Raw genomic sequence first — 18,754 nt, 5'->3', positions numbered from 1 at the left:
TTTCTTTCAACAGTGTCTTGTAGTTTTCTGCATACAGGTCTTTTGTCTCCTTAGGTAGGTTTATTCCTAGGTATTTTATTCTTTTTGTTGCAATGGTAAATGGGAGTGTTTTCTAAATTTCTCTTTCAGATTTTTCATCATTACTGTATAGGAATGCAAGAGATTTCTGTGCATTAATTTTGTATCCTGCAACTTTACCAAATTCATTGATTAGCTCTAGTAGTTTTCTGGTGGCATCTTTAGGATTCTTTATGTATAGTATCATGTCATCTGCAAACAGTGACAGTTTTACTTCTTTTCCAATTTGTATTCCTTTTATTTCTTTTTCTTCTCTGACTGCCATAACTAGGACTTCCAAAACTATGTTGAATAATAGTGGTGAGAGTGGACATCCTTGTCTTGTTCCTGATCTTAAAGGAAATGCTTTCACTTTTTCACCACTGAGAATGATGTTTGCTGTGGGTTTGTCATATATGGCCTTTATTATGTTGAGGTAGGTTCCCTCTATGCCCACTTTCTGGAGAGCTTTTATCATAAATGGGTGTTGAATTTTGTCAAAAGCTTTTTCTGCATCTATTGAGATGATCATATGGTTTTTATTCTTCAATTTGTTAATATGGTGTATCACATTGATTGATTTGCGTATATTGAACAATCCTTGCATCCCTGGGATAAATCACACTTGATCATGGTGTATAATCCTTTTAATGTGTTGTTGGATTCTGTTCGCTAGTATTCTGTTGAGGATTTTTGCATCTATATTCATCAGTGATATTGGTCTGTAATTTTCTTTTTTTGTAGTATCTTTGTCTGGTTTTGGTGTCAGGGTGATGGTGGCCTCATAGAATGAGTTTGGGAGTGTTCCTTCCTCTGCAATTTTTTGGAAGAGTTTGAGAAGGATGGGTGTCAGCTCTTCTCTAAGTGTTTGATAGAATTCACCTGTGAAGCCATCTGGTCCTGGACTTTTGTTTGTTGGAAGATTTTTAATCACAGTTTCAATTTCATTACTTGTGATTGGTCTGTTCCTATTTTCTATTTCTTCCTGGTTCAGTCTTGGAAGGTTATACCTTTCTAAGAATTTGTCCATTTCCTCCAGGTTGTCCATTTTATTGTCATAGAATTGCTTGTAGTAGTCTCTTAGAATGCTTTGTATTTCTGCGGTGTCTGTTGTAACTTCTCCTTTTTCATTTCTGATTTTATTGACTTGAGTCCTCTCCCTCTTTTTCTTGATGAGTCTGGCTAATGGTTTATCAAGTTTGTTTATCTTCTCAAAGAACCAGCTTTTAGTTTTATTGATCTTTGCTATTGTTTTCTTTGTTTCTATTTCATTTATTTCTGCTCTGATCTTTATGATTTCTTTCCTTCTGCTAACTTTGGGTTTTGTTTGTTCTTCTTTCTCTAGTTCCTTTAGGTGTAAGGTTAGATTGTTTATTTGAGACTTTTCTTGTTTCTTGAGGTAGGCTTGTGTTGCTGTAAACTTCCCTCTTAGAACTGCTTTTGCTGTATCCCATAGGTTTTGGATCGTCGTTTTCATTGTCATTTGTTTCTAGGTATATATTGATTTCCTCTTTGATTTCTTCAGTGATCTCTTGGGTATTTAGTAACGTATTGTTTAGCCTCCATGTGTTTGTGTTTTTTACTTTTTTTCCCTGTATTTCATTTCTAATCTCTTAGCGTTGTGGTCAGAAAAGATGCTTGATATGATTTCAATTTTCTTAAATTTACTGAGCCTTGATTTATGACCCAAGATGTGATCTATCCTGGAGAATGTTCCGTGCGCACTTGAGAAGAAAGTGTAATCTGCTGTTTTTGGATGGAATATCCTATAAATATCAATTAAATCTAGCTGGTCTATTGTGTCATTTAAAGCTTCTGTTTCCTTATTAATTTTCTGGTTGGATGATCTGTCCATTGGTGTAAGTGAGGTGTTAAAGTCCCCCACTATTATTGTGTTACTGTCGATTTCCTCTTTTAGAGCTGCTAGCAGTTGCCTTACGTATTGAGGTCCTCCTATGTTGGGTGCATATATATTTATAATTGTTATATCTTCTTCTTGGATTGATCCCTTGATCATTATGTAGTGTCCTTCCTTGTCTCTTGTAACATTCTTTAGTTTCAAGTCTATTTTATCTGATATCAGTATTGCTACTCCAGCTTTCTTTTGATTTCCATTTGCATGGAATATCTTTTTCCATCCCCTCACTTTCAGTCTGAATGTGTCCCTAGGTCTGCAGTGTGTCTCTTGTAGACAGCATATATATGGGTCTTGTTTTTGTATCCATTCAGTGAGCCTGTGTCTTTTGGTTGGAGCATTTAATGCATTCCCGTTTAAGGTAATTATCGATATGTATGTTCCTATGACCATTTTCTTAATTGTTTTGGGTTTGTTTTTGTAGGTCCTTTTCTTCTCTTGTGTTTCCCACTTAGAGAAGTTCCTTTAGGATTTGTTGTAGAGCTGGTTTGGTGGTGCTGAATTCTCTTAGCTTTTGCTTGTCTGTAAAGCTTTTGATTTCTCCATCGAATCTGAATGAGACCCTTGCCAGGTAGAGTAATCTTGGTTGTAGGTTCTTCCCTTTCATCACTTTAAGTATATCGTGCCACTCCCTTCTGGCTTGTAGAGTTTCTGCTGAGAAATCAGTTGTTAACCTTATGGGAGTTCCCTTGTATGTTATTTGTCATTTTTCCCTTGCTGCTTTCAATAATTTTTCTTTGTCTTTAATTTTTGCCAATTTGATTACTATGTGTCTCAGCAAGTTTTTCCTTGGGTTTATCCTGTATGGGACTCTCTGCACTTCCTGGACTTGCGTGGCTATTTCCCTTCCCATGTTAGGGACGTTTTCAACTATAATCTCTTCAAATACTTTCTCTGGTCCTTTCTCTCTCTCTTCTCTTTCTGGGACCCCTATAATGTGAATGTTGGTGTGTTTAATGTTGTTCCAGAAGTCCACAGATAAATATATGTGTTTTTAAAATATCTTTTCATATTTGAAGAACATTATCATCACCACCACCACCTTCAGCACCCTCATCTTTATGGAGAAACAGATAGTAGGTAGCTAATTATGGACATAACAAGACTCTCAAAGACCATGTTGATGCCCTGCATTGCCTTACCATTTCAGGCTTATCCAGACTCATGAATGGATGTACATTGACCAAAGAAACCAACAGCAGGACAAAAGCATAAAGAAACACATGAATGGGGAGTAGGATAATTATACCAACTCTAGGTGAAAAGGAAGTGTTTTCAGTGGTGAATAAGTAAATACGACTAGATTCAGAACTGTTAAAGACTGGAGTTCCAAATAGTATCTAGAGTAGTTAAAGTGAAACACTCCCAATACTTTTCCTTTATGTTGTAGAGATTAAATCCATCTGAGGAATGCTTTTGTGGCTCTATTTTTAAGAACTCTTGTAACACAATGTATTTAATTTGAACAATTCATTTGCTATCAATTCTTCTTAGTGGATATTAGATATTCCTTACAGTGTTAGTATTTTTCAAATCATGTATCATGTATTGAGCTCTTGCCATAGCTGTATATATTGGTATGTGCTAAGTATAATATATATATTTTAAAAAAGGGTCCCTGTCCTCTCATTTAAAGTCTAGGCAGGAAAGTAGTATATACAAAGAAGTTAAGCAATATGGTCTGGCTAGAGGATATGTAAGAGACAAATAAGGAGAGGATTGTATACCATTAGATCACAAAATCAGACCGTAAATACTCTAGAAGGGCAGAGATGGATAAAATTAATGGAGGATGGAGTTTTAGAAAAGTAATAAAAGGGTGTTTCATAGAAAGTGTTCAACTGTTAAACCTTAAAGAATGGGTAGGAGTGAGGTTTGATCTTCAAAATCATGGAAAGCACAGAAGCTACAGGTTTCCCCTCCTACTAGAAATAGCAGCCCACAGAGTAAGAGAAGGTATTTGCAAAGCATATATTAAGCAAAGTATTTATTCAGTATATATATATATATATATATAGCAAAACCAATAAGAAAAACAGTGACACCTGTAAGAAAAGTTGGCAAAGGTTTGAAGTGCACTTTACAAAAGGGGTTCTCAAGGCCAATAACCACAGGAAAAGATGCTCAACTGCTTTGGTCACCAGGAAAAGGCAAATTAAAACTACAATGCACCATCTTACACCCATTTGGATGGCTAATATTTAAAAAACAAAACAAAACAAATGTTAGCAAGGTTGTAGAGAAATTGGAACCCTTGTGCACTGTTGGTGGGAATGTAAAATGTGTAGCCACTATGGAAATAGTATGGCAGTTCCTCAAAAAATTAAAAATAGAATTATCATGTGATCCAGGAATTCCACTTCTGGATATGTACTCAAAAGAACTGAAAGGAACTCAGACAGATAATTTGTGCACCTGTGTTCACAGTAGTAGTATTCACAGTAACCAAAAGGTGGAAGCCATCCAACTGTCCATCAATGATTGAATGGATAAACAATATGTGGTATCTACATACAATGGAATATTATTCAGCCTTGAAAAGGAAGGAAATTCTGACACATCCTACAACACCAATGAACTTTGAGGATATTATGCTAAGTAAAATAAGCCAGTTATAAAAGGATGAATAATGTATGATTCCATTTACATGAGGTACCTAGAGTAGTCAAATTCATAGAGACAGTAAACAAGATAGTGGTTGACCAGGGCCATGGGGGAGGGAAAATGGGAAGCTATTATTTAATCAGTACAGAGTTTTGGTTTTGCAAGATGAAAAGAATTCTGTGGAAGGATGGTGGTGATGGTAGTGCAACACTGTGAATGCACTTAATACCACTGAACTGTAAAATTAAAAATGGTTAAGATGGCAAATTTTATGTTATGTGTATTTTACCACAATTTTTTTAAAACTAAAAAAAACCAAAAAACAAAAAGCAAAAAAACCCCACAATGTCACTACAAACCTATCAGAGTGGCAAAAATAAAAAAGATAGAAACTATCAAGCATTACCAACCAAAACTATACATATACTGCTATTAGGGGTGTCAAATAGTACAATCATTTCAGAATGCTATTTGCAGTGTCTACTAAAACTGAACATATACAAAACTTAAGACCTCACAATTCTACTACTAGGTATATATCCAAATGAAAATGCTTACACGCCTTTTCCTAAAGACTACAAGAATGTTCACAGCACAATTCACAATAGTCACACACTAGAAACTACCCAAATGCCTGTAACAGTAATATGGATGAGTGAATTATGTTATACTTGCACAATGGAATATTGTACAGCAATGACAATGAACAAAACTACAACTATTTTCAACAATATAGGTAAATCATACAAAAACACAGGTAAGCAAAAGAAGCCAGAAAAAGTGTATCCTTTGGGGGTGGATTATTTGAAGATTGCCCTGGGGTGCTGTTATAGTCCTATTTCTTGATCTGGGTGCTGATTGTATAGGTGTGTTAACTCTGAAAATTCATCAAGCTATATACCTATGATTGATGTACTTTTCTGTATTTTTGTCATACAACAACAACAACAAAGTTTTTTAAAACCCAGCAGTTGTGTGTGTGTGTATGGGGGGGGGGCGGTGAGAGAGAGAGAATTGATAAATTTATTATAAGATTTATATGGAAATGCTAAGAATCAAGATAGTCTTGAAGAAGAACAAGACTGGAGAATGTTTACTCTTGGCCATCAAGACTACAATATGTGTGATATTAGTGCAGGGTACATAAATGTCAATAGGACAGAACAGAGACTACAGAAATAGACCCATGTATTCAATTTTTCAACATAGATGTCAAGGTAATTAAGCTAATGGGTGGGGGAAGAGAGTGTCTTTTCAACAAACATTGCTGGAATAATTGATTATCTATATGCAAAAAAAAAAAAAAACCTCTACCCTTAATCCTACTCTCTGAAAAAATTAATTTGAAATGGATCCTAAACCAAAATGTAAGAGCTAAAACTATAAAATTTCTAGAAGAAAACAAGAGAAAATCTATGTGACCTTGAATTAGGCAAATAATTCTTAGAACACAAAGAGCATGAACTATAAAAGAAAAAATTGGTACATTCGACTTTATTATAAAGTTTAAAATTTTTGCTCTTTATAAATGGAAATCTCATACACTGATGATAAAATACTATAACCACTTTGGAAAACAACTTGACAATTTATTAAAAATTTAAGCATATACCTACCTCATGACCCAGCAACTCTCCTAGGTATTTAAGCAAGAGAATTAAATTAAAAATATGTATCTACACAAAGACTTGCATAAGAATTCAAGTTTGGGATTTCCCTGGTGGGTGGTCCAGTAGTTAGGACTTGGTGCTTTCACTGCTGCGGCCCAGGTTCAGCTTTATTTGTAACAGCCAAAAATTAAAAACAAAACCAAAAAACTAACAAAACCACCAAATGCCCATCAGCAGGTGTATGGATTAGCAAATTGTGGTATAGCCATATAATGGAATACTATTCAGCAATAAAACGGAACACATTTTTGATACATTCAACAATTAATCTCAAATCATTATGCGAAATGGTAGAAACCAGACCAAAAAAAAAAAAAAAGTACATACTAATGGAGTTGACTTAAGTAGCTTAGAAAAACAATGGTTTAATTGGACAGTGTAAGGCAAACAAAGAAAACAATATACAAACACTATGCTTTAGCTGGTAAATTTTTTTCTCATAGGGGTAAGGTTAGCAATTTTGAAACTATTTCCACATGTTGTATTAGTTTTCTAGGGCTGTTGTTGCAAATTACCACAGACTTGGTGGCTTAAAATGATAGAAATTTATTCTCTCACTACTCTGGAGACCAAAAGTCCAAAATCAAGGTGTTGTCAAGGCCAAAGTCTCTGAAATCTCTCCAGGAGAATCCGTCCTAGCCTCTTTAAGTTTCGGGTGACTCTGCGTGTTCCTTAGCTTATGGATTCATCACTCTAAACTCTGTCTTCTCATGGCTTTCTCCTCTTTTCTCTATGTGTCTCTCCTCCGTGTGTCTCTTTTAAGCACATTTGTCATTGGATTTAAGATCCACTCTGATAACCCAGGATAAGGGTCTTGAGGTCCTTAACTTAATTATATCTGCAAAGACCCGTTTTCCAAATAAGGTTACATTCACAGCTTCCAGTTGTTGGAACAGGAACATGTCTTTTTGAGGGCACCAATCAACCCAATATTCACGTATATAAAAATTGAATAAGAAAATATATTGTAAATAAAGAGAGCCAGGTTTCTCACTGTCAGAGAAAAAAATAAGCAAGGGGGAATGGCTAGAATGAACTCTGTGGTGCTAGATTAGAGATGCAGGTATCAGCATGACCTTATATTTATATCAATATGTATGCAGAGATAACAGAAATACATACATATATTTCCTACCTCTGTCCACTGAGAGAGGCCAGAAACAATGACTCTCAAGTAGCAACAAGCACACTGAGTACCCAAATCTTGGTGTCTAAATACCATTCTCCAACAAACAGAACCAGTGCTCCTTGAAGAAACGGTTATTTCTAGGGTTAGGGCAGGGAAAATACAATATGAGCCTGGAGCATCTTACAGTGCCAGAAAGTAAGGAAGTATTCAGAAAAGACAAAACTATGCTGACAAAGGAGATTAGTGATTGCCTAGTGCTGAGAATGGTGGGGAATGACGCAAATGGACATGAGGTTTCTGTGAGGGGTGATGGAAATACTCAAAAATTAAATTCTCTTAACGGTTGCACAGTTCTGTAAATATACTAAAAATTATATTGATATCATGTACCCCCCGGGATGATGTGATGAGCATGAAATCTCCTAAAACTGAACATGCACATAACCTTAAAAACAGGTAAATTTTATGGCATATAAGTTATATCTCAATAAAGCTGCTTAAGAAGAGAGAAAGAAGAAAGTGCTCAAAAAAAAAAAAAAAAAAAGAAAGAAACAGAAAAAGGATGGGGTATGTCAAAGGCACACAGGAACCAACTGAAAGAGTACCCAATGACCAAAGTTGGAACAATTTGAGCAAAAAATTAAATAATGATAGTATTGTATTATAACCCCCCAAATAAAATATTCATGCCTCCATACTGAAATACATAAATACATCATACACACATACATATATACACACACACGGAAGAGGGGACAAATCTTCCTTAGGGAAGAATTGCAGGTACTAAATGTAGAAGAAATGAGGGAAATAGAAAATTACCATTAAAACACACCAAAATGTTTAATTACCATTAAAACCACAATAATAACTACTACAAACAAAATCCACTGATGAATGCTAAAATTAGTGGATGAAACTCTTAAGAGAAACAAGGTATTTTCATAGCCTCAAAGTATCTCCCCCCAAACATTTACTAATTAATTCCTGGGGTTTTAACATCAGTCTACAAAGTCTTTCACACTCCTTCTTCCAAGAGGTGAAGCTTAATTCCCTCCCTTCCTTGAGTATGGTCTGGACTTAGTGACTTGCTTTTACTGAAGAGAGTATGGAAAAGGAAAAAAATAGCAACTTCACAGTGAAGAAAACTGGCAGACATGACCTTAAAAACTGGTCGAAGTTAGTATCACTAGCAGTAAGTCATGTCATTGGGGACTTTCCTGGTGGTCCAGTGGTTAAGACTCTGTGCTCCCAACGCAGGGGGCCCCGGTTGGATCCCTGGTCCGGGAACTAGATCCTGCACGCTGCAACTAAAGATCCTGCACACCACAGCTGCCAAATAAATAAATAATTTTTTTAAAAATAGTAAGTCATATCGATACCATGTGCTCCCTGATATGATATGATGTATATGAAACATTTGAAGCTGAGCCCATATCCTAGGACTGATCCATTCCATCCATTTGTTTACATCCGACAAAGCATGTTCTCATTTTGCACCAAAAGACCTTTAAAAGAGTGTCATTTTTATAACAGACCAAATGCCCATCAATAGAAGAATAGAGGGGCTTCACTGGAGGTGCAGTGGTTAAGAATCGCCTGCCAATTCAGGGGACACGGGTTCGAGCCCTGGTGCAGGAAGATCCCACATGCCGCAGAGCAACTAAGCCTGTGCGCCACAACTACTGAGCCTGCGCTCTAGAGCCCGTGAGCCACAACTACTGAGCCCACGTGCCACACTGAGCCCACATGCCACAACTACTGAAGCTCGCGGGCCTAGAGCCCGTGCTCTGCAGCAAGACAAGCCACCGCAATGAGAAGCCCGCGCACCGCAACAAAGAGTAGCCCCTGCTCGCCGCAACTAGAGAAACGACGAAGACCCAACGCAGCCAAAAATAAATAAATTAAAAAAATAAATTTAAAAAAAAATAGAATAGAAAAATAGTGTTATACTCAAACAATGGGATGCTATAGAGTAATGATAATAAGTGAAATTTTGCTACACACAACACTAGCGATAGAAGTTCACAACGTAATGTTTAGTAAAAGAAGCTAGGCACAAAAGAATATGTACTATGTGACTTCAATTATGTAAAGTTTAAAAATTAGACAAAATTAATCTATGGTGTTAGAAGTCAGAGTAGCAGCTAAACTTGTGGGAGGGGGTTTGTAATCAAGAGGGGGGGAATGAGGAAAACTTCTGGGCTGCTGGCAACTTCCGTCTCCCTGCTCCACGTAGTGGTTATTTATAACAGGTTATTCAGTTTGCGATAATTCATCAGTCTGCACACTTGTGATAAATAACACTTTTGGTATGTGCCTTTTACTTTAATGACTTTTTAACGTTAAACAACAGCTTTGAGGCAGAGCTGCTGGCTGCGGGGGAGGGAAGGGGCTGGCATCGGTGACGGAGCCCGGCTGGGACCCTAGCAAGGAGGCTGAGAGGCGGCAGGAGGGGCGTTTAAAAAAACAAACAAACAAACAAACCAAAAAAAGTGACAATTAGATAAAATCCCTGCCATACCACTGGCTGGATATTACCTAATCTCATTGGGCTGAAGTTTCCTGATCTATATGATAAAGATAAACGATACTTGTTCAAAAGATTAATTTGAGGACTATTAAATGAGATACCGTATATAATATATACAGAGTAAGAGCACAGGGTCTGGCACAAATAAATAGATAATATAAGGCTGTTATCAATGTTGCTGTCATTATCCTCTTCATTACCATGGGCAAGGGGAGCCTTCCTCCCAGTTCCCACCCATGCTTTGTTTCATGAACCCCCAGAGCAGCTCAGCTTGGGTCTGGTCTCACAAAGTGCCTCTTGACTCCCTGTATTTGCTTTTAATCCCTCCAGAGGGTTCGAAAATCAGCCAAGGGAGAAGAGATGTCATCCTCTCTGCTCATCACAAAAGATCTATTCATCTGCTCATCACGAACAATCTCATGCGTGTGTGGCAGGGACTGCCCTTCTCCCTGGAGTGAGGATGGGAAGAAGCCCTGGGTTGGTTGGAGCCTTTGAAGAAGGCACCTTCCAAGTTTAACTAATTTAACTAATTGGAAGATACTTTTCATGTGACTCAAGCTCAGGCACTGGTCATGATGTGATGATTCAAGTGTAAAGATATAATTAAGGTTAATTGAAACATGTGGAGTCTATGAAGGGGTATGAGCATCTAATTAATGAGTTAACGGAAAGTGTAGAATAATTAGATGGAAAGGAGGCCTAATAGTTAATCAGCACCAGGGGTCAGTCACAATAGCCAGATAAAAAGAGGCCTTGGTGGTATATTCCAAGGTGATCAATTTCCCAAATATCCTGCAAGGGTTTGCTGAGCAGAGAGACTCAATTTCCAGGGAATGAAATCCCAGTGGTTCCACTAATGGTAATAAAAACACCAATAAATACACATATGTTGTATATAAACTTAATAGACCAGATCAACCTATATAGGGCAATTCATTCTATAATCTTGGCCAAGTCTTACATTATTTTCAGAGGCAAACGTCAAGTTCTGGTGACAAACTTAAATCTAGAAAAAGGAGTGGACTTACTTTTATAGGAAAAAGATGCTCAGCTTTGTAACAATTGGGTTGGCTTTGAATCACCTAGGGGGAAAAAACAATTCTGTGCCCCAACCAAGAAAAGATAAAAAATCCAGAACTAAAAAAAAAAAAAAAAAAAATCCAGAACTTCAGTGAGTTTTGGGGTCTGGTGAGAATTGTAACCTACAGGGTATCAAACTGATATTACTGGAACACTAGGAAGATGTCAAAATAAATTCATCCATAATCCTAGGGAGATATGAAACAACCTTAATGAAGAGATAAATTCAACATATGGTATTTGATATTTAGAATAGTTTTAAGTTAAATATTGTAGTAAGTTTTGCTATCATATGTGTGTATTTTGTCTGCTATTTAAGGTGTTGGATTTGCAATTTCAGTTTAAATTAAGGTAATTTAATCAAATTTTATATCGTTGCTTAAATGCTCAATCTGTGGAGAATTAAGTAAAGTTGAAATCACTGTGAGTGTTCCTCTGTGTGCAAAATGCTCTCAGATACTAAAGACTAATCCACGTGCCCAGCAAAATCAACCTCTGGCGAGAGAAGGACCATGACTCACAAGGCACCCTGGGCACTGAAACTTTTCTGTTTTCATCAGCTCAGGCCGCCAAAACAAGTACCACAGACTGGGGGGGGCTTAAACAGCAGAAATTTGCTTCCTTACGGTTCTGGAGGTGAGAAATCCGAGATCAAGGTGTCAGCAGTGTTGATTTCTTGTGAGGGCCTCCCTCCTTGGCTCGTAGATGGCACCGTTCTCCCTCTGCCTTCATGTGGTTTTCCCTCTATGCCTACCTGTGTCCTAATCTTCTCCTTGTAAATTCACCATATTGGATGGGGGTTCACCCATATGCACTCATTTCACCTTAATTACCTCTTAAAGGCCACATCTCCAAATAGTCTCATTCTGAGGTACTTCAACAAATGAATTTTGGAAGGACAAAATTCAGCCCATAATTTCTAAAACTCAAGAGTCTGGGGCTCATTCACTGCAGGCAGAAGGACCCAGCCTTGGAAAGTTGCTGAGGTGGCAACTTTGGGGGAGGGAGAGAAGGAATTGAATGATCAAAGGAGTTGGAATCGGGCAGGATGGGGTGTTTGGAGGGAGAAAGCATTGAGTCCTAAAGGTTGTGGCATAGAGATCCCTCACTGCACATAGGTCTCCAGGGTGCTTTATTTTTATTTTATTTTATTATTTTTTAAAAATTAATTTATTTTTACTTATTTATTTTTGGCTGTGTTAGGTCTTTGTTGCTGCACGCAGGCTTTCTCTAGTTGCAGCGAGCGGGGGCTACTCTTCGTTGTGGTGCGCTGGCTTCTCATTGCGGTGGCTTCTCTTGTTGCAGAGCACGGGATCTAGGTGCACGGCCTTCAGTAGTTGTGGCACGCAGGCTCAGTAGTTGTGGCTCGCGGGCTCTAGAGCGCAGGCTCAGTAGTTGTGGCACACGGGCTTAGTTGCTCCGCGGCATGTGGGATCTTCCCGGACCAGGGCTCGAACCCGTGTCCCCTGCATTGGCAGGCGGATTCTTAACCACTGTGCCACCAGAGAAGCTCCCACCAAGGTGCGTTAAAACATCTCAGTGCCCAGGTCATACCTCAGAACCATTAAATCAGAATGTCTGGGGGTGAGACTTGGACACCAATAACTTGTAAATCTTCCCAGGTGATTCCCATTGTGAAACCCAGGTTGAAAGCCTAAAGGTTTGATCACTGGAGCTCTTGAGAGCTCCAGTACTTGCACAAGGCATGTTAGTTATACCCTCTAAGGGTGTAACTTTCAGACTGATGGCCCCCAGCCCCACTCAAAGTTAATGGCAGATCCCTTGGTCATCTTCACTCTGGGCCGGGGGATTCTACGAAAGGGCCGCTGCTTGGAATGATCCCTCCTAACAAACACTAAGGCCAATACTCGGGTCTCCCTTGACTGTTCCCAGGCACTTTGCCCCTGATGTTGAGCCCCCAGTGTGTTTCCATAGCTGTTTCCAGCCCCCGACCCTCACCCTCTATTTCCAAGAAGAAAGAAGGAAGTGAGAAAGCTATTTTTTGATATTTGCAGATATACATATTCGCAAATATGTTGGGAATGTTTGAACTACATTAGCAGGGTGAATACTGCTACCCAATCCTTCAGGAATACTACATCATGGAAATATTGTACTTAGAACAACACAATATCACCACGGGCCTCCCTGACCTGTGCAAATATTAGTCTTTAACTGAAATGACCAAAAACAGATGTTTCATATCTAGAATGTTTTCTCACAGAGAGTTTCAATAGAAATATTTTAGCTCTCCAGATACATCCAAATAAAATATTTGGTTTTGAAACTTTCTATTTTAAAAGTCAGTGATTTGTGACTTCATTACAAGAGATGAGGCGTGAATCAGGGCCCTGTTTTCATTTTTCATTTCTCATCTTCAGGCTGAGCAAGGGTGAACTGTGAAAAGTGATAAAATTCTGAACTCTAGTGATTTAGAGATGAGTTTTCAAAAACATGCATCCCTGAGATAATGAAACTGAGAAATGCCAGTGACATTTACTACAAAACCTGCTTGGTGACTCCTTTCACATAGATTTGCATTATAAAACCACAAGTGGCTTTTGATTAGAAAAGTTTGTCTCCAGGACATAATAAAATCAGGTATGTAGCCAAATTGTAAAGTCGTATCATCAGAGAAAAATGTATCAGTCTAAGGAGACATAATATTACCCCAATCTCAATATTATTAATATGGTATACTTAAACTCCAGGGAAAAACTGGAAAGTGAAAATATTTTACAACAATGCTTCAGAATCAACTGGAGATCTTATAAATTCTGATTCTGGTAGAGCCTAAGATTCTGCATTTCTAGAAAGCTCTCCGGGGATGTCGCTGCTGCCAGTCAGTAGACCAAGGTCTTTGAAAGCTTGATTTCCGCCTCCATTAATTATACCCTCTCCAAAGGTAACAGTTTCTAAAGCTTTAATTCTTCACTAACATTTTCATCAGCTTTGAACAGTCTTGACAGTTACAACTTTATATCTATTAGCATTATCTACCCGCTCCCCAAGTTTTATTTTTTAACTTCTTAGGGGGTCTCTTTGTGAACAGATTTTCCCTTACCACCCTTTTTATACTTGATTATATAGTCTATAAACTATTTATAAAGGTCATCAACTCATTATTAATTAGCAGACCAAGACTTCTCCCCAGTGCCTGGTAAGACGTGTACTAGTGAGATAATTGCTAATGTTTAGCAACGATCACCCATAGGACCTCCAGTAACAGTAATGGCAACTACTGTTGATTGATACTCAATTTGTCAGACACAGTGGTCTAAGTGATTTATTTAACTCATCTTAATTAGTTGTTATAAGAACCCAACAAGGAGGTATTTATTTTATTTAGCAAACGGTTATGCAATGCTTTCTATGTGCCAGACACTATCCTAAGTGCTCTACAAATATTCACTCAATCACTCCTCAGAAACTGTATAAGGATGGTGCCATTATTATACTCATTTTACAAGTGAGAAAACTAAGGCCTAGAAATGTTAAGTAACTTGCCCAAAGTGACTCAGTGAGAAGAAGGTGGTTTGGTTAGAACCTAACAGTCTGGCTCGTGATCAACCTCCTAAGGAGAAGAGGAAGCAGGTGAGAAAATGAAAACTTAGCTAACTTGTCTCCCAGCCAGTAAGCGGAGGAGACAGGGGTCAAATGCAAGGTCTGTTGCACTCCTGTGCCCCTTTGTCTCTGACCACTCCACATTGCCTCTCTAATTTATTAGCAAACAGTGCCGCTGTGGAACACTGGATCCTCATTGAATGAATATAATCTCAGATCCTTTGTTTTGTATCTTTAACTGATCATTTTTGTCTTCATTAAAGACAATTAGAATTTCAAACTATGATTTTATATGTTTAAGAAGTGGTTTTAAATATTAGATCATGTCTAATATTTAAATATGATGTATTAATCCATATAGTTATAGAAGCAACAGGAAGTTATGTAACAAAATTATCAAGTGGCAGGAGCTGAAACAAGATTATCTCATGAAATCCCCAAATTCCACACATTCAGTGGGTTGTGACTCTTAGAGGAACAGTTTAATTGAACTACCATATACTTTAAGCCTGTTTAGTTAAAACCAGGACTATTTCTAATTTCATGATATACAAATTAGAAACATCTATTCAGTGATAAACTGGGTGTTAACCTATCTCTTGTAGAGAGCATATTGTTGGGGCTTGCTTTTTAAAAATCCAGACTAATAGTTCTGTGCCTTTAATTGGAGTGTATTAATCCAGCTAAGATTAATGTACTTTTTGATAAAGTTGGATATAGGTCTACGTTTTGCTAGCTGTTTTCTGTTTGTCCCATCCTCTGTTCCTCCTTTTCCACCTTTATGTGAGTTAATCAAGTCTACTTGAGTATTCCATTTAGATTCCTCCATTTTTAAGATATACCTCTGTAATTTTTTATTGGTTGCTCTAGGGATTACTGCATCTTAACTTTTCAGTCTACTTAGAGTTAATACTGCACCACTTCATTTAAAATATAAGAATTTGCAACAGTATGATTCCATTTATGCCACCCCATTCTTTGTGCTATTATTGTCGTGTATTTTACATTTATATAGATTATAAACCTTACAATACAATGTTATAAATTTTTGCCTTAAAAATTAATTGTCTTTTAAATAAAGAGAAGAAAAAGTAGTATTTTATATTTATCCAAATATTTACTCTTTCCCATGTTCCTCATTCCTTCTTATAGATTCAAATTTCTGTTTGGTGTGGCTTCACTTCAGCCAGAAAAACTTCCTTTAATATTTCTTGTAGTACAAGTCTGTTAGTAACAACTTTTGTTTATCTAAAAATGTCTGCGCTGACAGTTTTTATTTTCTTTCAGCACTTTAAAGATACTGTTTCATTGTCTTCTGGTCTCTGTCTCTCTCTCTCTCTCTTTTTATCGGAAGTGAGCTGTCATTTGTGTTGATTTCCTCCTGTACGTAATATGTCTTTTTTCTCTAGCTGATTTCAAGATTTTCTCTTTATCTTTAGTTTTCATTTGATTATGATGTTACTAGATGTGGTTTTCCTTGTATCTCTCTCCTGGGAGTTTGCTTGAGACTCTTGGATCTCTAAACTGATGTTTTTCATCATTATTTCTTTAAATATATTTTTCTGCCTCATTTCTATCTCCTCTTTTTCTGACACTCCAATTACACATATATTAGACCCCTTGGTATTTCCCATAGGTCACTGAGGCTTTTTAATTTTTTTTCAAAGTCTTCCTCTCTATTCTTCAGATTTGATGATTTCTATTAGCCCTTCTTCTCCTACTTCCAATATGCTCTTAAGTAATTTTTTCATTTCTGACATTTCACTTTCAGATCTAGAATTTCTATTTGGTTCTTTGCTGGTATTTCCCAGATATTCAATCATTGTGACATTTTGTCCTTTAAACCCTAGAACATATTTATAATAGCTGCAGCAAAGTCCTTGTCTGCTAATTCCAACATTTAATCCCAGGGTGGATTTCTATTGATGGTTTTTCTTCTTAGCTTTAGATCACATTTTCCTGTTTCTTTGCATGCGTGCCTGTCAATTTATTGTCTCTTAATTCCAAATTCACTCTTTGTACCTGCTCTGTGAAAATGGACTGACTCTTTAAGCACTTCTTTATATAGTTAGTGTGATGTTAAGCTTTATTAGTGGAGGAGGCTGGAGGCACATTGCAGGCTAAAGAGCACTTCCATGTGTGTGTGTGTGTGTGTGTGTGTGTGTGTGTGAATATCCAGTGATGCACTGCCTCAAGTGTGTGCCTAGAGCACATAGTCCTTTGGTGACCTGGCAGTCCTATCCCAGGCCTGGTAACCACCATGCTGCCGCCTTCCTGATGTGGACAATAGCACACTTCAGGCCTTGTACTGGGAAAGGTACCCCAATTCCTTTTGTGCTGCCGCCCACTAGTGTCAGTTTGCCTGCATCCCCCAAGAATTGGTTCCTGTTGTCTTCCTGATGCAGACACCACCATGATTCAGACCTTGTGCTGGCGGTGGTGCTCTGACTTCCTTGGCTTGCCTGCACCTCAGACTTGTTTCCCAAGATCCTCTAAACATGGACACCGCACACAGCCTGCCTCACTCTGCCAGCAAGCAGTCTTCTAACACTCTGACTCCCTCTGTGTTCCCACCTGCCAGTATCAGCTTGCCTGTGTACTGGAAGGCTGCTTGCTGCTGCCTGCTGATGTGGACAAGCTCTGGACTGAGCCACCAGTGAAATTCTCTGCCATCTCTTGTCTTGAAACCACTCCTTCTCCAAGGAGGTCTGAACCCCAGTCTTAGGTAAGAAAACCCCTTCCAAGTTTGTTCTTCCTTGAGTACTCTCCTTCAGCCCCAGAGTACCCTTTTTAGTTCTCCTTACATCTTCATAATTACTCTTCTATCATAATTTAATAATTCTTTATATTAAACTTTTTTTGTCGCAATTACTGTGTGGTTTCTATCTCCTGATTAGACCCAGACTGAAACAACCTATCTAGTAACTTTTAAATTGTATATTGGACCTTATTACTGACATGATATAGAGACTCTGGATTGTGTTGTTTTCCTCTGATAGTATTGATTTTTGTTCTAGTCACCAGTTTAATTTTTTTTTCTTTAAACTTTGGGTTTTATTTATTTATTTATTTATTTATGGCTGTGTTGGGTCTTCGTTTCTGTGCGAGGGCTTTCTCTAGTTGTGGCAAGCGGGGGCCACTCTTCATCGCGGTGCGCGGGCCTCTCATTATCGCGGCCTCTCTTGTTGCGGAGCACAGGCTCCAGACGCGCAGGCTCAGTAGTTGTGGTTTACTGGCCTAGTTGCTCCGCGGCATGTGGGATCTTCCCAGACCAGGGCTCGTACCTGTGTCCCCTGCATTGGCAGGCAGATTCTCAACCACTGCGCCACCAGGGAAGCCCCACCAGTTTAATTATTGACTCATCACCTTGAATTTCTATAAACTTGGTTTTATACTTGGTGAGTGCAGTTCTATTTCGGCTTTGCCTTTATTCCTAGGCAAATCTCCCAGTACTGAGACATAGTCATTTTTCATAAAGTTTGGTAATTCTGGAATTTCAATGGAAAGGTTAAGGTATTTACCAAGTTCTTCTAATTTTGCAGGACTCAAATTTTAAATCCAGCCTCCCTATGCTGAGCAGCAAAAGAAATACCTGCTTAGCTCCATGACCTTCTGGCTGTTGCTTTCCACTGGGGTCCTTGAAGTCTCTCCCATACATGCATAGTTCAGAAATCAGCCAAGGATTTGAGGGAAGTTTTTACACAGATTTTAGCATTCCCCCTCTGTGTCTCTCTCCTTCCTGAGATTTCCTTCCTTACTTTCCAGATGTTTTAGCAGCTTTGAGCTCCATTCTTTGACAGTTCAAGCCAACAAAATTGCAGTTTTCCTTTGGAATTCTAGCCACTCTCAGAGTTTAGGCTGCGGTGTGCTTTCATGGCAAATCCGTATAAATGTGGCTCTCTCCTTAATCTCTTCAGTGTCTGCCAGAGTTTGGCTGCTCTTTGGTGCCTTATGATAAGCAGTATTTTATATTTTGTCTAAAGTTTACTGTTATATGCAGGAAGATTAGTCTGATACAAGCTTTCTGCCATTACCAGGACCAGAACTCTAAATTGCATTTTATTAAGACATTATCCAAATAAGTAATTGATAGAGGTGTTAGCAATATTAATACTGGAAAGGATTTTACTAAACAAAAATCAGAGAAACCATATCTCTGAGTCAATTTTTGATATTAAAGTAGCAAGTTAATTTTTGATTAA

At 38.0% G+C, this 18,754-nt stretch overlaps 1 pseudogene across 1 annotated transcript in view; it reads right to left on the bottom strand.

The window, feature by feature from the left end:
- The window catches only part of LOC309629909 (anaphase-promoting complex subunit 7 pseudogene), a 176,951-nt pseudogene that overhangs the window by 8,550 nt on the left and 149,647 nt on the right, over window positions 1-18,754 (bottom strand). The window lies entirely within an intron of this gene.

Source organism: Balaenoptera borealis (assembly GCF_965194805.1).
Source record: "Balaenoptera borealis genome assembly, chromosome: 5".
NCBI lineage: Eukaryota > Metazoa > Chordata > Mammalia > Artiodactyla > Balaenopteridae > Balaenoptera > Balaenoptera borealis.
Note: the sequence above shows the minus strand (reverse complement) of the source record. Positions and strands in the feature narration are given on the sequence as shown.